Source organism: Myodes glareolus, chromosome 16, assembly GCF_982192425.1.
Source record: "Myodes glareolus chromosome 16, mMyoGla1.1, whole genome shotgun sequence".
NCBI classification, from domain to species: Eukaryota; Metazoa; Chordata; class Mammalia; order Rodentia; family Cricetidae; genus Myodes; species Myodes glareolus.
In genome coordinates, this window is record NC_142041.1 from 36,632,278 (window position 1) to 36,648,827 (window position 16,550).

Sequence of the window (16,550 nt, forward strand, 5' to 3'; positions counted from 1 at the left end):
AATGAAGAGAGAAAGGGAGTTGTTTTGGGAAATGTACTATAAATATACACAAATATAATGGTATGTGTCAAATATGGGGGTTATATATACTATTATATTACATGTAATAATAAATACCATATCCATTCATCTACAGAAATATATATGTTCATATAACATATGATATTATATATTCATGTATGTTAATATATATAATACATATGATATATTTACATTCATATATATATGCCATATCAAAGATTTAAAAATGAAGCTCTGTACAAGTTTTAGGGTTGGTTACATGACCTTACAAAATTTAAAGCTTGACTGAACCATTTAAAGAATGACTTCTGCTTGCTAATGGAGCATGAACACCAAGCCCTGCCTATGATACAGAACCTTCCACGTGTAGAGCTTTAAGTGCTGCCTTCAGGCTGAATTCTTTCCCCAAAATATCTTTCCTGGATGTTACATGGGGGGGGGAGGGTGGCGGTTGCTGTGTAGTTGTTCACTCTCAGGTGGAAATGGTAGAGTGCAAATAACCATTTGTAGAGCAAGCTAAATTTTAATAGAGAACTTTCCACTAAGCCAAATGTTCAAGGAGAAAGAGTTGGCGGGTGGAAGGAGAAAGGATGAAAAGATAAAGCATACAGAAGAACCAATGTATCTTTGTTGTTTCCGGTGATTTATCTGTTTTCATGAACTTCTGGGAACAAAACACACGTAATTTTTCAGAATGGTGACAACATGACTATAGTTCAGATAGCTCATAATACACCAGTTCATGATGGGAAACTCAGGGCACATAGTTGTTTACTTGCCTATGATTAAGCATTGATTTTCCTTTAAAGCCCTTGGCCAAGATCTTCTTTTGGAAGAGACAATAGTTGTTACTTTTGATGCATGACACAATGCTAGTCAAATATATACTGGTCTGAGCTGTGATTCGCCAAACCTGGTTTCCCAATGCTGATGAGCAGAGTCTTGTACTCAAGGAGCATTGCAAGTGAAGAGTTGTTTGGTCTAAGGTGCAGAGCAGCTAGCAAAGTAGCATCTTACAGCAGAACATGCCCTCATTCAAAGCCCATTTCTTTTCTGTGTTATAGGAAGATTTGTTTATATCTTTAAATGATAGAAAAAAAAAGAGAATTCTTCAGTAAATTAAAAATAATATGAAAAGATAAATTATTCAGATCAAAGGAAGATAGGAGAGGCAGATACTTAGATTTGTATAAAAGAAGAGAGTCAAAAGTGATTATAATTTAAGTGAATATAAAAATATTTTTTTTCATTTCAGGCTTCTTAAAATAACATTATGTAGGCTATCTAATAAAAGATTATAGTATATGTAGAATAAAATCATAAATGAAATAGGTTAATACAGACATGAAAATGAAGATAGGTCGTGCATTTTATGTTAAAAAGTATAGCTTAGACCCTTCCTCTCTCCCTTTTTCGTGCTTGAATTCCTCCAGCTGAGCCTGTGTGGGCACCACCACTGGGCCAGGCGGTGAGTGCAAATGAGAGGGAGTACCTTTGTTCTAAAAGCCTGCCTGCAGCAAGGTAAGACTGCAGGCAGGGAGACTTCTGACCAGCGAGTGACTCTGACCCTGTACCAGAAGATAAATTGGAGGGCTAAGTGTGTTCTTGGCTTCTACACAAGTCCTGAAAGGGAACACACAATCTTCCCGCCATCCTTATCTCCCGGGCTACTCCAAAGGGGTGGCTTCCCCCAGCTAAACTCCCTCTCCTTCCACGCGATCCCGGCTTTCTGCCTGGAACCCCTACCCTTCCTCTCTCCCTTTTTTGGGGCTTAAATTCCTCCAACTCAGCCTAGGTGGGCACCACCGCTGGGAAGGGCGGTGAGTGCAAACGAGAGGGAGTTCCTTTGATTTAATAACCTGCCTGCAGCAAGGTAGGACTGCAGGCAAAGTGATTCCTGAATCGCAAGGGGCAATAATCTAGTAGCAGAAGCCTCAGCGGAGGGAAGAGCCATTGGAGAGCATCTGAATGAAAAGATGGGCAAGCGACAAGGCAAGAATTCCTCCAACAAGAGGGTTGAGTTTTCTCCTGGCCCGAGGGCTTCGGCTAGGAGGAATTCAGTCTTTCCCCGCCCCCCTCGACAATCTGGTCACCGGCAGAGGCGACTCCTCCCTTCAGAGCTCTCCCGAATCCGTCCCAGACTTTATCCAGGTACACCTTCCTCTCTTCCCCCCTTCCCTCTGGGGCCACAAGATCTCCCCAGAGCAACTCCCTTGCTCGCTGGGCCTGGGTTGTGAGTGCAAGCCAGTAGTAGGGAGTGCCTGTGTATCAACAGACTGCCTGAGGAAAGGTAGGCCTTCTGTCAGTGAAGTCCCTGCCCAACAAGGGAACCTGACCTGGTACTAGAAGATCCAGTAGAGAGCATTTGAAGGAAGAGATGGGCAGACGCCAAGGCAAGAACTCCTCCAACAATCTAAAAAACAACATGAAAACACCAGAACCCAATGACCCTACAATAGAAGGACTTGAACCTCTTAATTCAGAAGAAGTGGGAAAAAATGCCATTATGAAAGCAAGAGAGTCCCTTAAACAGGATATGAATAACTCCCTTAAAGAACTAGGTGAGAAGTATAACAAAAAGATTGAAGAAATGAGTAAAGAAATGGATGAAAAATATAACAAAAAGATCGAAGAAATGAGTAAATCCATGAATGATACACTGGGAAACCAAGAAAAAACAATCAAACAGGTAATGGAAACAGTTCAAGAATTGAAAACTGAAATGGAGGCAATGAAGAAAACACAAAATGAGGGCCGGCTGGATATGGAAAATCTAGGTAAACGAACAGAGACTACAGAATCAAGCATAACCAATAGGATACAAGAGATGGAAGAACGAATCTCAGAGTCCTAAGATACCATAGAGAAAATAAATGCTCTGATCAAAGAAAACAGCAAATCTAACAAATGCTCATCACAAAACATTCAAGAAATCTGGGACACAATAAAAAAACCAAATCTAAGAATAATAGGAATTGAAGAAGGAGAACTGCAGATCAAAAGACCAGAAAATATATTCAACAAAATTATAGAAGAAAACTTTCCCAATCTAAAGAATGATATTCCTATGAAGGTTCAAGAAGCATACAGAACACCGAATAGGCTTGATCAAAAAAAAAAAAAAATCCCCTCGCCATATAATAATCAAAACACAAAACATACAGATTAAAGAAAGAATATTAAGAGCTGCAAAGGAAAAAGGGCAAGTAACTTATAAAGGTAAACCTATCAGACTTACACTGGACTTCTCTATGGAAACCATGAAAGCCAGAAGGTCCTGGATAGAGGTACTGCAGAAACTAAGAGACCATGGATGCAAGCCCAGACTACTATACCCAGCCAAGCTATCATGCACTATCAATGGAGAAAACAAAATATTCCAGGATAAGAACAAATTTAAACAATTCGCAGCCGCAAACCCAGCCTTACAGAAAGTAATAGAAGGAAAATCGCAACCCAAGGAGTCCAACATTGCCAACACTGCTTACAATAACTCAGACATCTAGCAACCCTTCACGAGCTTAACTCAAAGAAGGGACACATACAAACTCTATTAATCAAACAAACAAAAAATAATAATAACCGGAGTCAACAATTACTGGTCATTAATATCACTTAATATTAATGGACTCAATTCACTTATAAAAAGGCACAGACTAAGAGACTGGATACGAAAACAGGATCCAACATTCTGCTGTTTACAAGAAACACACCTCAACCACAAAGACAGACTTCTACTCAGAGTAAAGGTTTGGGAAAAGGTTTTTCAAGCAAACAGACCTAAGAAACAAGCAGGTGTGGCCATTCTAATCTCCAACAAAATTGACTTCAAACTAAAATCAATCAGAAGAGATGGGGATGGACATTTTATACTCATAACAGGAACAATTCATCAGGAGGAAGTCTCAATCCTGAATATCTACGCTCCTAATATAAAGCCTCGCACTTATGTAAAAGAAACACTTCTAGAACTCAAGGCAGTCATCAAACCACACACACTAAAAGTAGGAGACTTCAACACTCCTCTCTCACCAATGGACAGGTCAATCAGACAGAAACCTGACAGAGAAATAAGAGAATTATTGGAGGTATTGAATCAAATGGACTTAACAGACATCTATAGAACATTCCACACAAATAGAAAAAAATATACCTTCTTCTCTGCAGCTCATGGAACCTTCTCGAAAATTGACCACATACTGGGTAACAAAGCAAACTTCCACAGATACAAAAAAATATTAGTAACCACCTGTGTCTTGTCAGACCACCATTGATTAAAGTTAGAATTCAACAACAGTGCTACCCCCCAGGAAGCCAACAAATTCATGAAATGCTACCGCCAGAAAGTCAACAAACTCATGGAAGTAGAACAGTCAACTACGAATTACCCCTGGGACAAGGAAGAAATAAATAAAGAAATTAAAGTCTTCCTTGAACTTAATGAAAATAAAGACACAACATACTCAAACCTATGGGACACTATGAAAGCAGTGCTAAGAGGAAAGTTCATAGCACTAAGTGCCCAATTAAAGAAAACGGAGAAAGCACACATTGGAGACTTAACAGCACACTTGAAAGCTCTCGAAAAAAAAGAAGCTGATTCACCCAGAAGGAGTAGAAGACTGGAAATAATCAAACTGAGGGCTGAAATCAACAAAATAGAAACACAGAAAACAATCCAAAGAATCAATGAATCAAAAAGCTGGTTCTTGGAGAAAATCAACAAGATCGACAAGGCCCTATCCAAACTAATCAAACGGCAGAGAGAGAACATGCAAATTAATAAGATCAGAAATGAAAAGGGGGACATAACCACAGACACAGAGGAAATTCAGAGAATTATTAGATCTTACTACGAAAATTTATATGCCACAAAGTTGTCTAAAAAAGAAATAGACATTTTTTTAGATAAGTACCATATACCAAAGTTGAACCAAGACCAGGTGAACAATCTAAATAGACCTGTCAGTCGTGAAGAACTAGAAGCTGTTATTAAAAATCTCCCTACCAAAAAAAGCCCAGGCCCAGATGGTTTCAATGCAGAATTCTACTGGAACTTCCAGGAAGAGCTAATACCTATACTCCTTAATGTATTTCACAATATAGAAACAGAAGAATCATTGCCAAAGTCTTTTTATGAAGCTACAGTTACCCTGATACCAAAACCACACAAAAACACAACCAGGAAAGAGAATTACAGACCAATATCCCTCATGAACATTGACAAAAAAACACTCAATAAAATACTGACAAACCGAATCCAAGAATACATTAGAAAAATTATCCATTATGATCAAGTTTGCTTCATCCCAGAGATGCAGGGCTGGTTCAACATATGCAAATCTATCAATGTAATCCATCATATAAAGAAACTGAAAGAAAAAACCATATGATCATCTCACTAGATGCTGAAAAAGCATTTGACAAAATTCAACACCCATTTATGATAAAGGTGTTGGAGAGACTGGGGATACAAGGATCATACCTAAATATAATAAAAGCAATATACAGCAAGCCGACAGCTAACATCAAACTGAATGGAGAGAAACTCAAAGCCTTTCCACTAAAATCAGGAACACGACAAGGCTGTCCACTCTCTCCATACCTCTTCAATATAGTGCTTGATGTTCTAGCAATAGCAATAAGACAACATAAGGAGATCAAGGGGATTCGAATTGGAAAGGATGAAGTTAAACTTTCGTTATTTGCTGACGATATGATAGTATACATAAGTGATCCCAAAAACTCTACCAAAGAACTCCTACAGCTGATAAACACCTTTAGTAACGTGGCAGGATACAAGATCAACTCCAAAAAATGAGTGGCCCTCCTATACACTAAGGATAAAGAAGCAGAGAGGGAAATCAGAGAAACATCAACTTTCATGATAGCCACAAACAGCATAAAATATCTTGGGGTTACTCTAACCAAGGAATTGAAAGACCTATTTGACAAGAACTTTAAGTCTTTGAAGAAAGAAATTGAGGAGGATACCAGAAAATGGAAAGACCTCCCCTGCTCTTGGATTGGGAGAATCAACATAGTAAAAATGTCAATTCTACCAAAAGCAATCTATAGATTCAATGCAATCCCCATCAAAATCCCATCAAACTTCTTCACAGACCTTGAGAGAACAATAATCAAGTTTATATGGCAAAACAAAAAACCCAGGATAGCCAAAACAATCTTATACAATAAAAGAACTTCTGGAGGCATTACCATCCCTGACTTCAAACTCTATTGCAGAGCTACAGTATTGAAAACAGCTTGGTATTGGCATAAGAACAGAGAAGTCGACCTATGGAATCGAATAGAAGACCCAGATATTAACCCTCAAACCTATGAACACCTAATTTCCGACAAAGGAGCTAAAGGTATACAATGGAAGAAGGAAAGCATCTTTAACAAATGGTGCTGGCATAACTGGCTGTCAACCTGTAGAAGAATGAAAGTATATCCATATCTATCACCATGCACAAAACTCAAGTCCAAATGGATTAAAGACATCAACATTAATCTGTCCACTTTGAACCTGATAGAAGAGAAAGTGGGAAGTAATCTACAAGTTATAGGCACAGGAGGTCACTTCCTAAGTAGGACCCCAGTAGCACAGACAATAAGAGAAACAATGAATAAATGGGACCTACTGAATCTGAGAAGCTTCTGTAAAGCAAAGGACACTGTCAGTAAGACAAAAAGGCTGCCTTCTGACTGGGAGAAGATCTTCACCAACCCCTCATCAGACAAAGGTCTGATCCGCAAAATATACAAAGAACTCAAGAAACTAGACACTAAAACTCTAATTAACCCAATTAAAAAATGGGGTACTGAACTGAACAGAGAATTCTCAACAGTAGAACTTCGAATGGTCAGAAGACACTTAAGGTCATGCTCAACCTCCTTAGCGATCAGGGAAATGCAAATCAAAACCACTTTGAGATACCATCTTACACCTGTCAGAATAGCTAAAGTCAAAAACACCAATGATAGCCTATGCTGGAGAGGATGTGGAGTGAGGGGAACACTCATCCATTGTTGGTGGGAATGCAAACTCGTGCAGCCACTATGGAAATCAGTGTGGCGGTTTCTCAGGAAACTGGGAGTCAACCTCCCTCAGGACCCAGCAATTCCAATCTTGGGAATATACCCAAGAGATGCCCTATCATATTACAAAAATATTTGTTCAACTATGTTCATAGCTGCACTATTTGTAATAGCCAGAACATGGAAACAACCTAGGTGCTCCTCAATAGAAGAGTGGTTAAAGAAGGTGTGGAACATATATACATTAGAGTTTTACTCAGCGGTAAAAAAGAATGACATCTTGAATTTTGCATGCAAATGGATAGAAATAGAAAACACTTTACTGAGTGAGGTAACCCAGACCCAAAAAGAGGAATATGGTATGTACTCACTCATAAGTGGTTTCTAGCCATAGTTAAAGGTCTTTGAGTCTAGAATTTGTGATCCTAGAGAAGCTAAATAAGAAGGTGAACCTGAAGAAAATCATATAGTTATCCTCCTGGTTAGTGGAACTTGGCAAGATTGCCAGGTAAACTTGGGTGCATGGTGGGTGGGGGAGTGGAAGTAAGGGAAGATGGTCAGGGAGAGGGGAGAGGGGGAGGATTGGGGATGGTTTGGGGGAATGGGAGGGGGGAGGGGGAAGGATGGTTGTGGGAGCAGGGAGGTTTATATCTCAGCCAAGGGAGCCAATTAGGATTTGCAAGAGACTTGAATCTGGAGGGGTTCCCAGTAAAAATTAAATAAAAAATAAAAAATTAAAAAAATAGTTTAAAAAAAAGAAAAGAAAAAAAAACTCTTTACTGAGTCAGGTAAGCCAGACCCAAAACGAGGAATATGGTATGTATTCACTCATAAGTGGATTCTAGTCATAATTAAAGGTCTTTCAGCCTATTATTCGTGATCCTAGAGAACCTGGATAGGAGGGTGAACCTAAAGAAAATTCAGGTAGTTTTCCTCCTGGAGTTTGGAAATAGACAAGAGTCCCAGGTAACCTCGGGTGTTTGTGCGGGGAGGGTTGCTGGAAGGGGAGAGGGTTAGGAGGAAGGGAGCAGGGGAGGAATGGGGAATGCTCGGGGGACTGGGAGGGGGTGAGGGAGGAAGGATGGATATGGGATCAGGGAAGAATATATCTCAACTAAGGGAGTCAGTTTAGGGTTTACTAGAGACTTGATTATAAATGGGATCCCAGGTCCAAGGAGAGATCCTCAGATTGTTCTCTGGACAGAGGAGAGGGTGCCTGAACCGGCCTTGGCCTATAACCATACTGATGAAGATTTTGCTTATCACCATAGAACCTTCATCTGGCGATGGATGGAGATAGAGACAGAGACCCACATTGGAACACTGGACTTAACTCCCTAGGTCCAAACGAGAAGCAGAAGGAAAGAAAACGTGAGCAAGGAAGCCAAGATCAGAGTGAACCTTCATTTGACGAGGGATGGCGATACAGACGGAGACCCACATTGGAGCACTGGACTGAGTCCCCAAAGGTCCAAACGAGGAGCAGAAGGAGGAAGAACATGAAAAAGGAAATCACTCCCATGAGGGGTGCGATCACCCACTGATACAAGGGGACTGATCTAATGAGAGTTCACCAAGGCCAGTTGTCTGGGACTGAGCGAGCATGTAATCCAGCCAGATTCTCTGAATGAGGCTGGCCTGGAGTCTTCCTGAAAAGCCATTGACAATGACACTGGGACTTGTTTCCTCTGCATATACTGGATTTTTGGGATCCAGTCTGTTTGGATGCTCACCTTCCTGGACCTGGAGGGAGGGGGGAGGAGCTTGAACTACCCAGAGGGCAGGCGGGAGACCCTGACTGTTATTGGGGATGGAGAGGGAGGAGGGGAGGGGGTGGGGGAAGTGGGAGGGTGTTGGGAGGAGGGGCGGAAATGGAGATTTTTGTATTTTAATAAACTTTGAAAAAAAAAGGAAAAAAATATATGTGGCTTTTATATAACATCTTACATTAGCTTCATTTTTTTAATGTTTCATAAACTATAGATTGGAGGGCTGCATGCATGAATTTTGATTTGCCTTGCATCCCACATCTTTTTGTAAAAGTATGATTGAAGCCTGCATGACTACATAACTTCCCATCACAACACCTGATAAAAACTCCATTATCATATGGATGGCATGAATGTCTACTAATAACTTGAGCAAAATATTATATTAAAATAAGTCTTTAATCACTGCTGCAGTAGCCATTGAGAACCAGGAGAACTAAGTGTAGGAATGTGAAGTTGATTGAAACCGGCCGTCTGGAGATAAATTTTTCATAAGTAAGTATCTTCCCAATGATTCTACACTTTTTCTTGGTGTAGCTTGCAGTGGATATGGTCTGACCAATTGCTGAGACACCTTCATTGCTTTCAACTATACCTTCAAGGTGGCAAAACATTATATTGATCAGCACATATGTCTATTGTTCCTGATAGCATTTGGAAAAGTCACAAATAAATTGTTTTTAACAATTATGAAAAAAAAAGTTTAACTTAACTGTTGAGTATATTTATTTTAACACCTAGAGATATATCATGTAATATGCTGATTACATCAGTCAATAATACATGTCTGCAGCTGATAAACTCTTGAGATGAGATAAATATAACTGAGTAAGTAAAATAAAATTAATTTATTTATTGTAATATCCTCTTGCAAAACTTATAAAATAAAGCAGTAAGGAATTTTTCTGTAATGTGCAGCTGAAAGATTTTGTTATAAATGAAAAAGCTGAGCCATTATATATATATATATATATGTTAGTAACAAATGTCATTCACAAAACATATAAATACATGCCCAGTACAGTTAATCAGAAATAGATAACATGAATTTATTTTATTTCTATACACTAAATGCCATTAAATGGATTTGATATGAATATTTATGCATTTGACCTGGATAAATAATTACATTTATTTGTAATTACATTACAAGTTGTAGTTAGTAGTTTTAACTTACAACATTTTCTCTTGGAAGACTTAGAAATTGATAAGTAAGATATAACTCCTACAAGAAGAGCTTAGGCAGAGAGAAAGGGACTATGGAGGAAGGATGGATTTCCTTAGGAAGAGGAAATACAATAAATAAATGTAAATACATAAGGTAGGGACTAGAAGTAAAGGATCAAACAGGGAGAAGAAGGGGAAAGAGATGGGATATGGGACAGGAAAAGCTAAAACTAAGAGCCATTTGAGGCGCTGTATGGAAACTGAATACAGTAAAAACTTCCTATAACACACACCTGCTACATCCACGGCTGTCTCGCCTATGTAGCAGAAATGCTGACTGGATGGGCAAGTGTTGCCGGAGGATGGGGATTGGTGCTCCTTGGAGTTGAGTCCCTGGCTGCCCTGTGGCAATCAGTTGTGGTGTCATGCCACCTGAGTCGCCATTTGTACTGACTCGACCTGACTGTACTTGGTGCTATATGTCTGTCTTTTCCCTTGTTTATGTGTTCTTTGTGATTCTTGCATATTGCTAACAGATCAGACTATTTCAGGCAGTTGTGGATATAAACAAGACTGCTGAGGATTTGAATTCTACTCCACTATTAATTAAAACCTTAAAAAAGTAGCCAGTTCTGGGAATTGGCAGAATCATCATTAGGACAATTCCTTGATGATGTGGAACAAAAGGAGTTAATTTTACTAAGAAAAACCTTAGAAGCCTTAGGCATTTGCCTGAGAAATATGTACAGTTGTAAATAGAAGGCCTATGAAACCTTTCTTGTGGGAAGAAAAAGACTTAACCTAAGCTGACAATATCTGAGCCTGAGAATTGAGAAAGAAGGAGAGTTGAAGTTAGTGATATAAAGTAAACTTCAGAGAGATTCAAGACTATGTATTAGAAATTTCCTAGCAGAAAGCTTTCCCAGGGAGATAGTAGCCTTTTTCTTTCTCACCCAGGCACACAAGATCACTTAGCTCAAACCAACCAGCCACCTGCAAGCTGATAAAGATGGTCTAGCTCAAGGGCAGTGATCTCCATGAAGGCAAGAGGAGAGAGTTTGTTTTGCAAAGTGTGAGAGAGCAGAAGTCCTTGTACCCAAGTCAAAGCATCTTCAAAGATTCTTTTTGTAAACTGTTTTATGCTATTCTTTTCTGTTCTATGATTTGATGATGTATGCCTTTGTCAAGTTCTTTGATTGTAAAAAATATATAATCCTGCACTGAAGTAAATAAATCACAGTAGCATTTTCAAAAATACATTGAGAGTGACTGTCTGTCAATTTCCTCCGCCGTATCCTGATTTCTCCTGTGCCTTCGCCCTGATTCCCTTACGGTCTGAGTGGCTCCCCTGAGCCGGTCCATAACACACACCCATACACCCCCACACAGCCCCCATATACACATGAATGTGATCTAAGTTGAATTGCCAAACAATAGGGGAGATGGAGCCTCAGATAGACATCCTTCTTCACCAAATGAACTTTCAGTAATAGGAATGTATTACGATTGACCTAATCAAGGGGTTCTCCTGGGAACCTCCAAATAACCTAGTCTATTGCCAAGGCTATTAGTTGATGTCCATGAACTGATGACAAGGCCCCGTTGTTGAAAATGACATACAGAGCTCATTGATCACAGAGAAGTCAAACTCATGTTTTCATAGGGACTCTACCTTTAGTTACCAGTATTCATGATACTAGAAGGTTCTCTTCATACTATCAAAAGAGAAAAGCAAACACCAACCCAGCTACAAATGTTGGAAATCAGTGTGGCGGTTTCTCAGAAAATTCAGGATCAACCTACCCCAGGATCCAGCAATACCACTCTTGAGAATATATCCAAGAGATGCCCTATCATACTACAAAAGCATTTGTTCAATTATGTTCATAGTTGCTTTATTTGTAATAGCCAGAACCTGGAAACAACCTAGATGCCCCTCAGTGGAAGAATGGATAAAGAAAGTGTAGAATATATACACATTAGAGTACTACTCAGCGGTAAAAAACAATGACATCTTGAATTTTGCATGCAAATGGATGGAAAGAGAAAACACTATCCTGAGTGAGGTAACCCAGACCCAAAAAGATGAATATGATATGTACTCACTCATAAGTGGATTCTAGCCATAATTAAAGGACATTGAGCCTCTAATTCGTGATCCTAGAGAAGATAAATAAGAAGGTAAACGCAAAGAAAAATATATAGTTATCCTCCTGGATATTAGAAGTAGATAAGATTGCCAGGCAAAAATTGGGAGATTGGGGGTGGGGGTTGGGTGGGGGTAAGGGGAGTGAGGGAGAGAAAAGTGAGAAGGGGAGGATGGGAAGAGCTTGGGCGAATGGGACGGTTCGGATGGAGGAAGGGTGAATATGGGAGTAGGGAAGTATATATCTAAATCAAGGGAGCTATTTTAGGGTTGGCAAGAGACTTGACTCTAGAGGGGTTCCCGGGTGTCCAAAGAGATGTCCCCAGCTTATTCCTTGGGCTGCTGAGGAGATGGTGCCAGAACTGGCTCTATCCTATAGCCACACTGATGAATATCTTGCATATTACCATAGAACCTTCATCTGGCGATGGATGGAGATAGTGACAGAGACCCACATTGGAGCACTGGACTGAGCTCCCAAGGTCCAAATGAGGAGAAGAAGGAGGGAGAACATGAGCAAGGAAGTCACCCATCCACTGAGACGGCAGGGCTGATCTAATGAAAGCGCACCAAGGCCAGCTGGACTGGGACTGATGGAGCATGTGATCAAACCGGAGTCTCTGAAAGTGGCTGACAATGAGAGCTGAATGAGAAGCCAAGGACAATGGCATTGGGTTTTGATTCTACTGCATGTACTGGCTTTGTGGGAGCCTAGTCTGTTTGAATGCACACCTTTCTAGACCTGGATGGAGCAGGGAGGACCTTGGACTTCCCACAGGGCAGGGAATCCTGACTGCTCTTTGGACTGGAGAGGGAGGGGAGGGGGAGGGAGGAGGGAGAAGGAAATGGGAGGAGGTGGAAATTTTTAATAAAAAATTAAAAAATTGTTGGAAAAAATTTTGTGTGTTAAAATACAATTGAGTGTTAAAATACAATTGAAGATTCCCTTAATACTTCAACCCAATGCATTATGCATATTGAAAATAAATGCACTTATTTCTGCCACAGACTTACTAAGTTGTCACAGATAAAGTAGTGTGTGTTGCATAGTTTATTTTTTTTCCATTTACATTAAGCTTTTAATGTTTTAATTAAAATTATTGCTATATACAATGTATTTTGATCATAGTCTTTCCTATCCCTCAACTTTTCCCTGGAAAAACTTCATGTTCTCTCTCTCTCTCTCTCTCTCTCTCTCTCTCTCTCTCTCTCTCTCAAAAATATAAAGAAAAAAAGGAATAAGACAAAAATTACCCCCATCAAAAAAGTGCACATGTGCTTGCACACCCACACACACACACACACAGACACACACAAATACAGAGTCCATTTTGTGCTTGCCAAAACCTATTGGACATCAGGTTTATCCTGGAGTGTAGTTGGTATGTCCAGTGACACAGCATTGAAGAAAATGTTCTTTCCTTTTTCCAGCAGGTATCAATTGTAAATAACTCCTTGGTTAGGTGCAGACATTGTATCTAGTCTCTCTTCTTAGTGCTGGGATTTTTTCTGTTTTCATCCTGTGCATTTCTTGTGCACGTCGCCACAGCTCAAAAGGACACCAGCATTCAAAGAAAGCAGTTGCCAATGGAATGAGGAAAATACCACTTACACATCTAACAGAGAATTCGTATAAAGAATACACAAAGAACTAAAAAAAAATGAACATAAGGAAAAATAACCCCATTAAAAATGGGGTCTAGAACAGAGTTCTCCAAAGATAAAAAGTAAAGTGTTTAAGAAATAAGGTTTAAAATGTTCAACATCCTTTACCATTAGGAAAATGCAAAACAAAACCACTGTGAGATTTCATCTTATCCCAGTCACAATGACCAAAAACAGTAAAGAAATCATAGCACATGCTGTGAGTATGCAATCAAAGGGGAATACTTATTCATTGCTCATGGAAAAGAAAATTAGTAGGGCCATTCTAGAAATCAGTGTGGTGGTACCTCAGGAAGCTGAGAGTAGATCTACCTTAAAATCAAGTTATAGCGTTCTTGGATATATACCCAAAGGGTTCTACATCTTATTAAGGAGATACTTGCTTATCCATGTTCATTAGTGCTCTACTAATAATTGGCAGAAATTAGAAAAAAGTATCAACTGATGAAAGAATAATAACTACACGGCACATTTACACAGTGGGATATTTTTCCAGTGCTAAGACAAACAAAATCTGCTGACAAATGGATGGAACCATCCTAAGTGTGGTAATCTAGACCCCCAAAAGACAAATCCTGCCTGTTTTTCCTATATGTGGATGTGAACTTTTAGTTTATGTATGTTCCAATCAGAAAGATAACCGAGGTTAAGTAGCTATTCAGGAACCAGAGTGGGAAGAGGATATAGTTCAAGGAAGGGAAACTAGGAACATAGCGATAAAGGAGAGAAGGAGAGAAGGAGGAAGCTAGGATTAAAAGAGGAAAGAAATAGAAAGGCAGGGAAAAAGAAAAGAAGGGATTATGAGGAATGACAATGAATACTAGAAGCCTTTTTTTTTTAAATTTTGCCAAATATATTTTATTTATGACAAGTTAATTAAGAGAACTTTAAATATTTATTCTATGTCAGATACTGTTTTTTTTTTCTTTTTTTTAAAGTAAATTTTAATAAATTATAAAAGTTTCCATTTCCGCCCCCCCCTCCCAACACCCTCCCACTCCCCCCACTCCCCCTCCTCCTCCCTCTTCGTCCCCCAGGGCAGTCAGGGTTTCCTGCCCTGTGGGAAGTTCCAGTTCCTTCCCCCTCCCTCCAGGTCCAGGAAGGTGAGTGTCCAAACAGACTGGATCCCCCAAATCCAGTATATGTAGAGGAAACAGGTCCCAGTGTCATAGTCAATGGCTTTTCAGAAAGACTTCGGGCCAGCCACAGTCATAGAATCCGGCCAAATTCCGAGAATCTGGTTAGATCACGTTCTCGTTCAGTCCCAGTCCAACTGGCCTTGGTAAACTCTCATCAGATCAGTCCCCTTGTATCAGTGGGTGATAGCATCCCTCGCAGTACTGATTTCGTTTTTCATGTTCTTCCTCCTTCTGCTCCTCATTTGGATCTCGGGGGACTCAGTCCGGTGCTCCAATGTGGGTCTCCGACTGTATCGCCGTCCTTCGCCAGATGAAGGATCTATGGTGATAAGCAAAATATACATCAGTATGGTCATGGGCCATGGCCGATTCAGGCACCCTCTCCTCTGTCCAGAGAGCAATCTGGGGGATCTCTCCTTGGACCTGGAATCCCATATATAATCAAGTCTCCTGTAAACCCTAAAATGGCTCCCTTAGTTGAAATATATTCTTCCCTGATCCCATATTCATCCTTCCTCCCCCCCCAATCCCAGGCCACCAAGCTTTCCCCGTTCCTCCCCTACTCCCTTCTCTCTAACCCTCTCCCCTTCCATCGACCCTCCCACCCCCCCATGCACCCGAGGTTACCTGGGACTCTTGTCTATTTCCTACCTCCTGGTGGATAGCTAAATAATCTTCATCAGGTTCATCTTCTTATTTAGCTTCTCTAGGATCACGAATAATAGGCTCAAAGACCTTTAATTATGGTTAGAATCCACTTATGAGTGAATACATACCGTGTTCCTCTTTTTGGGTCTGGCTTACCTCACTCAGTAAAGCGTTTTCTATTTCCATCCATTTGTATGCATAATTCAAGATGTCATTGTTTTTTACCGCTGAGTAAAACTCTAAGGTGTATATGTTCCACACCTTTTTTAACCATTCTTCTATTGAGGGGCACCTAGGCTACTTCCAGGTTCTGGCTATTACAAATAGTGCTGCTATGAACATAGTAGAACAAATGCTTTTGTAGTATGTTCGGGAATCTCTAGGGTATATTCCCAAGAGTGGAATTGCTGGGTCCTGAGGGAGGTTGACTCCCAGTTTCCTGAGAAACCGCCACACTGATTTCCACAGTGGCTGCACGAGTTTGCATTCCCACCAACAATGGATGAGTGTTCCCTTCACCCCACATCCTCTCCAGCATAGGCTATCATTGGTGTTTTTGACTTTAGCTATTCTGACAGGTGTAAGATGGTATCTCAAAGTGGTTTTGATTTGCATTTCCCTGATCGCTAAGGAGGTTGAGCATGACCTTAAGTGTCTTCTGACCATTCGAAGTTCATCTGTTGTGAATTCTCTGTTAAGTTCAGTACCCCATTTTTTAATTGGGTTAATTAGAGTTTTAGTGCCTAGTTTCTTGAGTTCTTTGTATATTTTGGAGATCAGACCTTTGTCTGATGAGGGGTTGGTGAAGATCTTCTCCCAGTCAGAAGGCAGCCTTTTTGTCTTACTGACAGTGTCCTTTGCTTTACAGAAGCTTCCCAGTTTCAGTAGATCCCATTTATTCATTGTTTCTCTTATTGTCTGTGCTGCTGGGGTCCTACTTAGGAAGAGGCC